Here is an 11,621-nt window from a genome sequence, read left to right as displayed (position 1 = left end):
ACTTATTTCACTTAGTATAATGTCCTCAAAGTCCATTCATATTGTCATAAATGGCAAGATACCCTCCTTTTTATGGCTGAATAATATTTCATAAATAACATTATGAACAAAGAGCAAGGCACACAATATTGGGAAGGTTTGGTTTCCAATTCTGTGTTAAGAGGACCTATGAAGCTTGTCATTTCATTGAAATCATTGTATTTTATTAAATACTATATTCTTTTCTCATGGTTCCCCAACCATCCCTTGGCCAGCTTTGTTTTTTATACTAAAAGAAATATATATATTGAGAATTCGGTCCAGGTTTCCCTTCTTCCATTAGTTGTGTAAGTGTAGAGCCTATAGGAAGGTAAAAGTTTTATCACACTAATTTTTACCCTTTTTCTGGTCTTCACTGCTGTCTTTGAATTTCTTTAATTTCTTCTGTCTCTCTTATTTTTTCTATGCCAGCTTCTTGTATTTTTCTATTCCTTTAAGAAGTTTAAATGTTGGGGCGCCTGGGTGGCTCAGTGGGTTAAAGCATCTGCCTTCGGCTCAGGTCATGATCCCAGGGTCCTGGAATCGAGCCCCACATCGGGCTCTCTGCTCAGCAGGGAGCCTGCTTCCTCCTCTCTCTCTGCCTGCCTCTCTGCCTACTTGTGATCTCTGTCTGTCAAATAAAAAAATAGAATCTTTAAAAAAAAAAAAAAAGAAGAAGTTTAAATGTTTACTGGAGGAGGTGGAAGAAAATTCATAATAAACTATACATACAAATAAATAAGGAAACTCTAAAATCACAATAGAAAAAATGTGCAAAAGACACAAATATTCATTGAAGAAAGTAACAAATGGTTACTGATGTGTAAAATTGTTAATCTTATCAGGAATTCTAAAATGTCCACATGCATTTTTACTTTTTACAGAAGTCATTTTTTTCTTATCAGTTTTATTTTTTGTCCCAACTTTTTAAAATTTAATTTTATTTATTTATTTATTTATTTATTTATTTTAGACTTTAATTTTTTATTTTTTATAAACATATATTTTTATCCCCAGGGGTACAGGTCTGTGAATCACCAGGTTTACACACTTCACAGCACTCACCAAATCACATACCCTCCCCAATGTCCATAATCCCACCCCCTTCTCCCAAACCCCCTCCCCCCGGCAACCCTCAGTTTGTTTTGTGAGATTAAGAGTCACTTATGGTTTGTCTCCCTCCCAATCCCATCTTGTAAGTGGGTAGAAGAAATTTAATTTTATTTTTTCAGTGTTCCAACATTCATTATTTGTACACCCTAATTTTAAAAATATGTATCTTTCTTCGTTGCTTGTATGGCAGATATATTTTTTAAAAATTGGCACAGCAGTATTTCCATTCCCATGTGTGCTTTTAGAAACTTGCCACTCTCATCACAATGTGTGTTTTCCTTCCTTTTGAAATTATATGGGACTTTGGCGCTGCCTCAACCAAATAATCATCTCAAGGTCTTATGACTCTTTCTCAATCTCTCTGTCTCTTCCTCTCAATACTCAACCTTGGAACCTAGCAAAACTGCTATGAGAAAGACCAGGCTGCAGAAGATAGGCGTTCCAATTGACAGTCTCAGGTCCTAACACATGGTCACTATCAAAACCAAACCACCTGAGTGAGAGAGGATTCACATGCTTTCAGCCTGGTCTTCTAGCCTGACCCTGGGTAGTACTGCAGTGAACCATTCTCCTGAGCTCTGCCCTGACAAAATTGCAGATTCCTGAGCAAAATAAATATTGTCATTTCTTTAAGCAAGGATTTCTCAGCTTCACCCTACTGATATTTTGGACAGAACAATTCTTTGTTGTGGAGGGCTGTTCTGTGCCTTGTAGGACATTTAGGAGCATCCCTGGCCTCTTGCCTACAGTAACATGATGAGTAAATGATGACAATCAAAAAATGTCTTTTGGGAGGTGGCAAAATCACCCTCAATCAAGAATCATTGCTCTAAGCCACTAAGTTTTAAGGTTATTTGTTATACAGCCATAGTGATCATTTGTCTCTCCCTGCTCTGGACATTGTCCCCCATTTATTTTTATTTATCCATGCCTGCATAATTAAATAGATAGACATTTATATATAATACATGCCCACATACCCTGTACAGCTATTTTTAGCATAATTTTACACTTTAACATCGTTTTACAAAAGATTATAAGGATATTATATAGATTTGTCCATATAATATTTTTTCTCACCTTGTAGAAATGAAATAAACTGCAATAATTTTATTCTTTTTATTTTGTTGGCTATAAAATAATATAGTAGCTAAAATATTATATTGGCTATATAATATTATATAATATATTCAGTAATTTCTCTCAATGGGTATGCAGATTATTTCCATATTTTTTCCATAAATATCATATAATAAACTTTTCCCATGCATATATCCTTATGTAGGAGTGATTTATTTCTTAGGGATAAGTTTCCAGGAAAGTATTTGCTGGGTCAAAGGGTTTATAATTTTCATAGATATAGCTAGATTGCTTCTTTTAAATTGGCTGTAATATTTCACATTTCAATTAGCAGCTTTCAGCTTCTTTCTTTCAGTTGTTCAGAATATTTTATGTACTTCACAATTTATATATATACATACACACATACATATTTCATATGTAATTTCATATATATTTATTACACATTTCATGTAGGTCCTATTCTACACTGTTAATTTCTAAATATTTTCAGCTGTGTATGTGTGCTATTATGACTCTGAGGTTTTTTTTTTCCCTCTTTCCATTCCTATGTGCTTCAAAGCTAAAAAGAAAACCACTGTGGTTTTTTTTTTTTTTTTTAAACACATGTCCTGTATCCAGACTTTTTACAAATTCTCATATTAACTTTAATAGATTTTTCTAGAATCTCCTTTGATGGATATGATCACAAAAAACAGCAGAAAGAAGTGAAATTCTCTCTTTTCTAGTATCACTACTACTTTTTTCTTTCTTTACCCTATTGTTTTCAGAACACCTCCAGCCAATATTGAAAACTCATGTTAAAAGCAGGCTTCACTAGGCAGTCTGTTATCTTACAAAAAATGAGGTAAAAAGCGTTGTTATTTATAACAATATGTGTTGTTTTATTTGCATAGTGAAGTATTAAATTTACTCATTTCTTCTAATTTTATTTGGTGTTATTATTAGAAAGACTAATTTTATCAAATTCCTTTTTAATATCTCTAATTTACTCCTTCATTTTTTTTATTAGCAATCATTTAAAAATTTCCACTTCCAGTTTGTTTCCTGAGATTAAGCGTCTATTATGGTTTCTCTCACTCTCTGATTCCATCTTGCTGCTGGAGGGCAGAGAGGTGGGAGGGATAGGGTGGCTGAATGACGGACATTGGGGAGGGTATGTGCTAGGGAGTGCTGTGAATTGTGTAAGACTGGTGAATCACAGACCTGTACCCCTGAAACAAATAATACATTATATGTTAATTTAAAAAAGAAGAAAAAATAAAAATAAATAAAAATTTCCACTTATTTTTTCACTCAGCGGGGGTAATTATATAGCTTGCCAAAGGATCATTCATTTCTTTAGGTTCTCAAATGTGTTGCTATATAATTATGTATCATAACATTTTACTATTTTTAATATCCTCTGCAGTTAAGTCTTATCTTTAATCTTATGTATTTTACTTCCATTCTTTTGTCCTTGAACAGGTTAATGAAGGCTTTATCATTTTTTATTGGACTTCTCAAAAAAAGTTTGATTTATTTATCTTTTTTTCTCAAGTATAAACAGAGGTTATGACTGTGTCAATTTCACAAAGATACTATGGTGAAGATTATAAGTGAATAGTCACAAAGTTCTTAGATTTACTCAAATTTCAAATGAAACATATTGCTGGTTCTTATTTTAATATTTTTTCATCAACTTATATATATTATATATGACACATATAATATATATTATATTCTGATATGTACTTCTTATATTTACCTATCATATTATTTGTCATACATAGGTCTTTAACTGCATATCTTCCTCACAAAATGTGTCTTTTTCAAAATATTTTATTTATTTATTTGAGAGAGGGAAAGAGAGCATGGGGGAGGGGGCAGAGGGAGAGCGAGCGGCTGTCTTCTGCACTGAGTCCAGAACCCAATGTGGGTTCTGCAGAACCCAATGTGGGGTTTAATCGCATGACCCTGAGACCATGACTTGAGCCAAAACCAAGAGTCTGTCACTTAACTGACTGAGCGACTCAGGCACCCCGTGTCTTTTGTTAACACATGCCAATCCACTTTATATTTTGTTAGTGCTTTCATCATAAAATCCACTTTCTGACATTGCCATTCTTTTTCTCTGCCTTAATTGCATTGGCTTTAAGATTTTCCTTAATTTTCATCCTGATTCTTATGAATAGCATAGAGCTAGTTTTTTTAAAATCCAGTTTAAAAACATAAGTATTTTTATGAGAGATTGTAGTCCATTTCCAGTTTAAATAGTAATTGATAAAGTATTTTGTATGTTTCATTTTGTTTTATGCTTTTATCAGTTTGCTATTTTTGGCAGAATAATATTCATTTTATTTTCATATTGATGAAAATTGATCTTTCTAAGATCCAAGAAATCAGAAGAATTAGTTTTTATTTTTACTTTTTTTTAACTTGCTTGTTCTGTAAAGTTAACCATTTTCTACTCCATAAAGCATTAAGTAACTGTTGTTGCTCACTATTTAGGGTTACAGAACTGATTATATATGTACACATACATACATACATATACATATATATGTATTACTAAATACATATATATAACTTAAGTGGTTATATATATTACATATAATTATAATTATATATATAATTATATATGTGATTATATGTGTATATGTGTGTTTTTAAAATATAAATTACTGCATATTTAAAAATTATATTTACTGTGGCATATTCTATAGATTTTATAATGATTATATGTAACTTTATAATTAGAAATTTTCTGCCCCTCACCCTTTTATTTTTTTTTAAAGAAAGAGTTTTACACTCATTACATCAAAATTGGATTTAATACTGTGTCAGCTAAAACCATACTGCCCTCTATAGGATTTTGGCTGATTCACACTGTACTTAAGTATGTATGTCTATCTGTGGCCCAGAGATTTGTGCAATGGTATTTATTTACATTAAAGAAACTTAAGTATAAGATGTAAATGTGAGAGAAATATACTTTAGAATGGCCAAGATAGTCACATGGGCCACTAAATAATTATCATGGTCCTCCTAATACTGAACTCAATACAATTTAATATGAAACACATGACTGGTAGAAGTGAAACCAAAAGTTCATAGGGAAAAAAAGCACTATGATTTAAATAAATTCAATTCTTTAAAGCATTGACTTAAATATAAATAATCATTAATTTTGAAAAATATATGGAAAAGAAAAGCATCAGTTGTGACAGATTTGGTTTACTCTGCAATGGCTATGTATGTTCTTTGCCCTATGTGTAGCACGTGGTAGACATACAGAAATTCATTTAATATCAGAGATGCAAAGAACATTTGAGATCCTTTAGTTCATTTCTCTCATTCTGTAGACAAAGAACTTATTAGCAGAGAGATCACAGGACTTTGTCTGGCTCACACTGGAGACCCTAGCACAGCTCTTTCTTGGATACATCTCTCCATATTTCTAGGCTAGCATTATCTTTCCATTCCACAGAAATACCACTTTTCTATTTCTGGGCTATATAATGTCTTACCATTCACTTCTATGTCTTTTTATATATCAGAGTTTTTCTAGATCTCCTTTTCTTCCGTTTCACTGAAGTTTTCCTTTCTCCTTCTGCATTCCCTTCAGCATTGTCTTAAGCCCACTTAGCTGTTAGATTATTCAAATTTAAGAAACCACTGAGGATAATAGCATAAAAATTATACTCAAATCTCTTTCTATTTAGAATTTAAGATATACTTTACCTGTGAAGTGGGTCATACAGAATATGCACACATTTAGATGTTGAATAAAGTCAACCAAGACACATTATAAAGAATTTGGACCTTGAACTCAGACTGTGGCTTAAATCGTAGCTCTGTCTCCTACTAGAAGTGAGATTGTGAGTAAATTACTAAATCCTTCTTCATAAATATATTTCTTAATTTCTTTATAAATATATTACCACATAGTTTGCATGGTTGTGATTTGGAATAAATGAAATAACATGCATAAAGATTCTAGTATATTGCTCCTATCATTTAGTGGGTACTTAAATGTAATCAAATATTTAATGAGAACTCCAAAATCTATCTATCATACATTAATCCTATTAAAAGTTAATGGAGTATTTGCTTCATTATCAACAAAAGTATCTTCACCTACTTAGTGTTTTAATTCTGCACTCCAATTGATTTTTTCTGATGTCCTGAAATTCTGAACGTTAATGTTATTTAACTGATATTTCCTTTATGATAATTCTTTTGTGTCCTGTTTTTAAAATCTTTGGATACCCCTATATTTTCTTCTGAAGTTTTTGTTGTCTTACCTTGTGCATTTATATCTGAAATCTATCTGATATAATGTTTTATTGTGTTAGGTTGAGGTTAAGATTCACCTTTCTCCTTTCTCTCACCTTTCTCTATATCAAGAGATATACACCTGACTCAGTATTTTTGTTAAAATGATTGTACTTTTTCTCCATTACACTTCAGTGTTACTACTTTCACAAGTCATAAATCAAGTGATCATATATTTGAGTTTACCTTATACTTCCTATTCTGTTCAACTCATCTTGTTTTTTGTTTGTTTGTTTGTTTTTTCCCCTCTGGTAATGCACTGTCTTAATCACTATAATTTTATACTAAGTTTTGAAATCTTATCTTCTATTCATTTCAAAAGATATCCAGGCTAGGGGCACCTGGGTTGCTCAGTCTACTAAGGTTCTGACTCTTGACTTCAGCTCAGGTCAGGATCTCAGAGTCAGGAGATCCAGCCCAGCACCGTCCATCTCTGCCCTGGGCACGGAGTCTGCTTAAGATTCTCTCTCCCTCTCCTCCTGCCCCACACCTCTAGCACTCTCACTTTCAATCTCTTTCTTTCTCTTAAAAAAAAAAATCTGGACTATTCTTGGCCATTTGCATTTCAATGTCAGCTTTTCAGTTTCTGCCAAAGACTGCTGGGTTTTGGTTGGGATTATAGTGAATCTATTTATCATTTTTGGAAGAATTATTATCCTAATGACATTATGTCTTATAAACATGAACATAGTCTATCCAAATGCAAAATTTTAATAAAATAAGTATCTTTCAAGACAGAAAGGATAGAAGATTCAAAATTCAGAAAAAGCATAGGGGTTAGAACTTCAATAAGAAAAGGGAATAATTAGCGATAAAAAGATGTGGAAAATTGATGTGATGCAACCTTTTTTTTTCCTAAAGATTTTATTTATTTATTTGACAGAGAGAGACAGCGAGAGAGGGAATACAAGCAGGGGGAGTGGGAGAGGGAGAAGGAGGCTTCCCACTGAGCATGGAGCCCAATGCGGGGCTCAATCCCAGGACTCTGGGATCATGACCTGAGCCCAAGGCAGATGCTTAATGACTGAGCCACCCAGGCTCCCTAGTGTGACATTTGAAAGAAGATTAAGAAAGTATCTACTGGATAATTTCTATTTTTCTCTAAAAAAAAGGAGATAATAAATCCATTGAGAGACAGAGATACAGGCTTGTGGGAAATTATGACGGTTAAAAATTGCCACAGAAGGGAAACAGAGAGGAAACAGTCAGCTCTAGGGTTCAGATAAAGAGAAAGGCCATGAGTGTATAGTAACTAAATTATGTCATCAGTAACATAGGGGTAGAAACAGATCAAAAGGATGTTTGGATTGATCTGTATTTGAGGGTTTGTTGAAAAGTTTTATAGGAACATAGGTATAGTGACAGATTTTAAGGTTTTGGTAAAGGACAAGTAGAAGTATTGGATCACAAAGAAATAATTTCTCAAGAGAGCTGAAATAATTGAGGAAGACAGTCAAGAGACTAGGTGCTTTATGGAAGGAAGAGATCAAGCATAGCAAGAATAAATGAGAAAAGTATTGAAAACATGTGGATTATCATCAGATAATGTGACAAGAAGAAGTTATGAAAGACATCCCAAAGCTAGTTAAATGCATTTTAATCTCTTCCTCTTGAATATAATGTATAACTTAATTTAGCCATCCCTTCCGAGTACTTGGTTGTAGAATAATTTGCCCGACTTGGGTCCCTCTTATGACTGAATGAAAGCTTCTGGGTAGGATGGTGAATGCAGATTAAAAAAGGGAAGCTGTGACAAAGAGTGAAAAGAATCAACTATATTTGATTAATAAGAGCTTGTATTATGTGATTTTAAAATGAGGTAGTTATTCCACCATGTTTTATAAAGTAAAAAATTGGAGGAGTACCTGGGTGGCTCAGTCAGTTATGCTTCTGACTTCTGCTTGGGTCAAGACCTCTGGGTCCTCATTCAGTGGGGAGTCCTCACTCCCTGTTGGGCTCCCTGTTCTGCACGGAGGGAGTCTGCTTGTCCCTCTCCCTTCGTTCCTCCCCCTGTTCATTTATTCTATCTCTTTCAAATAAATAAAATTAAAAATAAATAAAAAATAGAGGTACCTGGATGACTCAGTGGGTTAAGCCTCTGCCTTCAGCTCAGGGTACTGGGATCAAGCCCCACATCAGGCTCTCTGCTCAGCAGAGAGCCTGCTTTCCTCCCTCTCTCTGCCTGCCTCTCTGCCTACTTGTGATCTCTGTCAAATAAATAAATAAAGTCTTTAAAAAATTAAAAAAATTAAAAAGTTTAAAAAAATTTTTAAAAATAAGAAATAAGAAAATGGAATCTTGGAGGAAATAGTATTTGCCATAGGGGTAGAATTGCAATTTGAACTTAGATCGCTTGTCTGTCTCATCTTCCACAAGGATGGGTGTACCCATTATACTTTCCTTGTACTTTGCAAGTAGGTATCCTATATCTTGAAGCATGGTAGAATCATTCGCTAGTTGGAAAACATTTAGAGCATTTTTAGTTTTAATGGTATTCCCATGAGATATACAAAATTTTCATAAGTATAACTCTGTGAGATTCACTTCAATGTTTCACACTTAAAAATTATGGGATCAGGGGTACCTGGGTGGCTCGGACAGTTAAGCTTCTGCCTCCGGCTCAGGTCATGATCCCAGGGTCCTGGGATTGAGTCCTGCATCAGGCTCCTCAACAGGGAGTCTGCTTCTCTCTCTCCCTTTGCCCCTACCCCCCCACTCATGCTCTTTCTGGCTAATAAATAAATAAAATATTTTCTAAAATATAGGAATAATAAAATATTGTATATACTAACTTAAATATAGCAACTTGCTGAGAGAGATGGTGGAGATGCTCTGCTGGTAATGCTCTGATGCTTTGACTCTTTCTCTTATACTGATGGACCAATAGGACTGCCCACTGATGAAAGTGTTTTATAAAAATAAGATGAGACAATGCATGTGAAAGTACGCAGAACAGTGCCTGGCACAGGTTTGGCTCTCAGTATATTTTACTTATTTGGTATTTAACTTCATCTATGATAACAATGATGAAAGTTGAAGATGAGGTAGAGAATGAAATTCCCATGAAGCCCTTTTTATTTTTAAAAGGGACTTTACAAAGTGTGATGCAAATGATGAGAGTGGCTATAAATAGATTCAGTAAAGGCAGCCACAGTGCATTTATTTCTAAGTCACTACCATTGTTCTTATCTGGCACAGACCAGCTCAATTAATGAGTAAAAAGCCAGACTTAAGGAGTTTTATAATTCCGTCCCATGAAATATATTACAGAGACGGAGAAATTCTGAACCATTGACATGCTCTTCCCCAAGCATGTCTAGCACTCTCTTAATTCACTGCTTGCACTGTTTGTTCCATGTGGAGGCCTCATCTCTAAAACGTTTTTATCTGTCTGTCAAGTTGTGATTCAAGCTGTATATTCTTTGTTCATTTACCTCTGCATCTGTATGATGGGTAAGGAGGAACTCCTGTGTAAGGTATCCTTAGTACCTGGCAAGATTAGGAACACATCACAAGAGAGCTCCAGCATCACATTCCATCATTTATAAGGCACAGAAAAGACTGAAATTAAAAGGTACTAGACACAATATGTTCCCACCTTTTCTTTCAAACTTTTGTTTCTCCCCATAAGATTATGAGCTCCCAGCACACACCTCTACCTCTACAGCACACCATCACATTCAATGCCCAGTAACAAGGAAGAGTTAAATATTTTATGCAGACTACTTCCAGCAATAGTGTGCAGACAAAAGTCATACACTCAGGGATAAAGTAACTAGGATGTTTCAAACTGACATTTTTAGAGGTAATTCTTAGAGTATTTTCTAGAGGATCCTTGCCCTTTATACATTTTGAGGGAAAGATGGGGAGACCAAAAACTGCACACTCTATTCAAAGATAATACATGAGGACCGTTTTTAGCTTAGCTCACACCGCCACTGCCAGTCCATCATCATGAACTTGAGTAGAGTGGAAAATCAAGGCTTATTGCTTTGTTATGATATTTGCATGTTCTACATTATCAGTAAACTCTACTAAGACAGGTGACAAATAAGATAGGTGCTAGGTAGCACCTATTTTTTTTTTTTAGGTGACAACTTTTAATAAGTGGGAAATGAGTAGCTAAACTTCATTAGTGATCTTATTTTCAGATTCACAAATAAAATATTTTAATATTTTAAAAAAATTTCCAATAACCTATCAGATAAATTCTGACATATGTTAAATCTTAACCCATCCTCCTTCTCCCCCATCCCTGGATTCCTGTTCTTTAAAGAACTATGATTCCTTTGCCCTTTTTGTTAACCTTCTCTTTTTCTCTTTTATCCCAATGAATATTTCCTCATTTCTATATCCTTTACATTTTAAAGAAATCCCATATCTTCAAAATTCCTTACTTTTATTTCACTGTGGGCCTACTTGACCCAAATCCAAGTCCACAGGCCAAAATAGAGTTTTCCGTGAACTTGGAGTCAGGAGACCTGAGTTCTACTACTTGATAAATACTGTTGACTTTCAGTGTGACCTTAGACAAAGCACTTTCTTCCTGGACATTTAATTTTCCAATTTTTAAACTGAATGGATATTGGAGTTGATGATTTCCATGGTCCCTTTGAGCCAAATTAGAGGAGACAATCTAAAATTCTCACATCCTTGTCTCTCAAATCCTTCCCCAGTGAGCTGTTGCATCCTTCAGACACTAGAGGGGGCTTCCTGAAGACTTTTCTAATAGAGCCAGATTTAAGTAAGGAATGTGTGTCTCTTAATGATAGTCCACATTCTGATTGAAAAATGTGATTCTACTTTTTATTTTAAAGTAAATGTGAAAAAAAAACATGTTGCATCAAATATGAAAGTTTGTATTAATATGACTTTCTAGCATGAGGCTAATTTCATTTGCTTTAAAAACCAACTGGATTTAGAATCATCTACCTTTTAAATTTATGAACATAGGAGAGAGCACTTTTAGGAGCCAGTGGAAGAGAAATACAATCATGAGTAGGATTCTGAAAGCCATTATTCACAACTAAGATTCTTTTTGTTTGATAGCATTATAAAAGGGGAATTATGATATCCCTTGTACTTTTTGAAGA

This window comes from Mustela lutreola, chromosome 2 (assembly GCF_030435805.1).
Source record: "Mustela lutreola isolate mMusLut2 chromosome 2, mMusLut2.pri, whole genome shotgun sequence".
Taxonomy (NCBI): Eukaryota; Metazoa; Chordata; class Mammalia; order Carnivora; family Mustelidae; genus Mustela; species Mustela lutreola.
Note: the sequence above shows the minus strand (reverse complement) of the source record.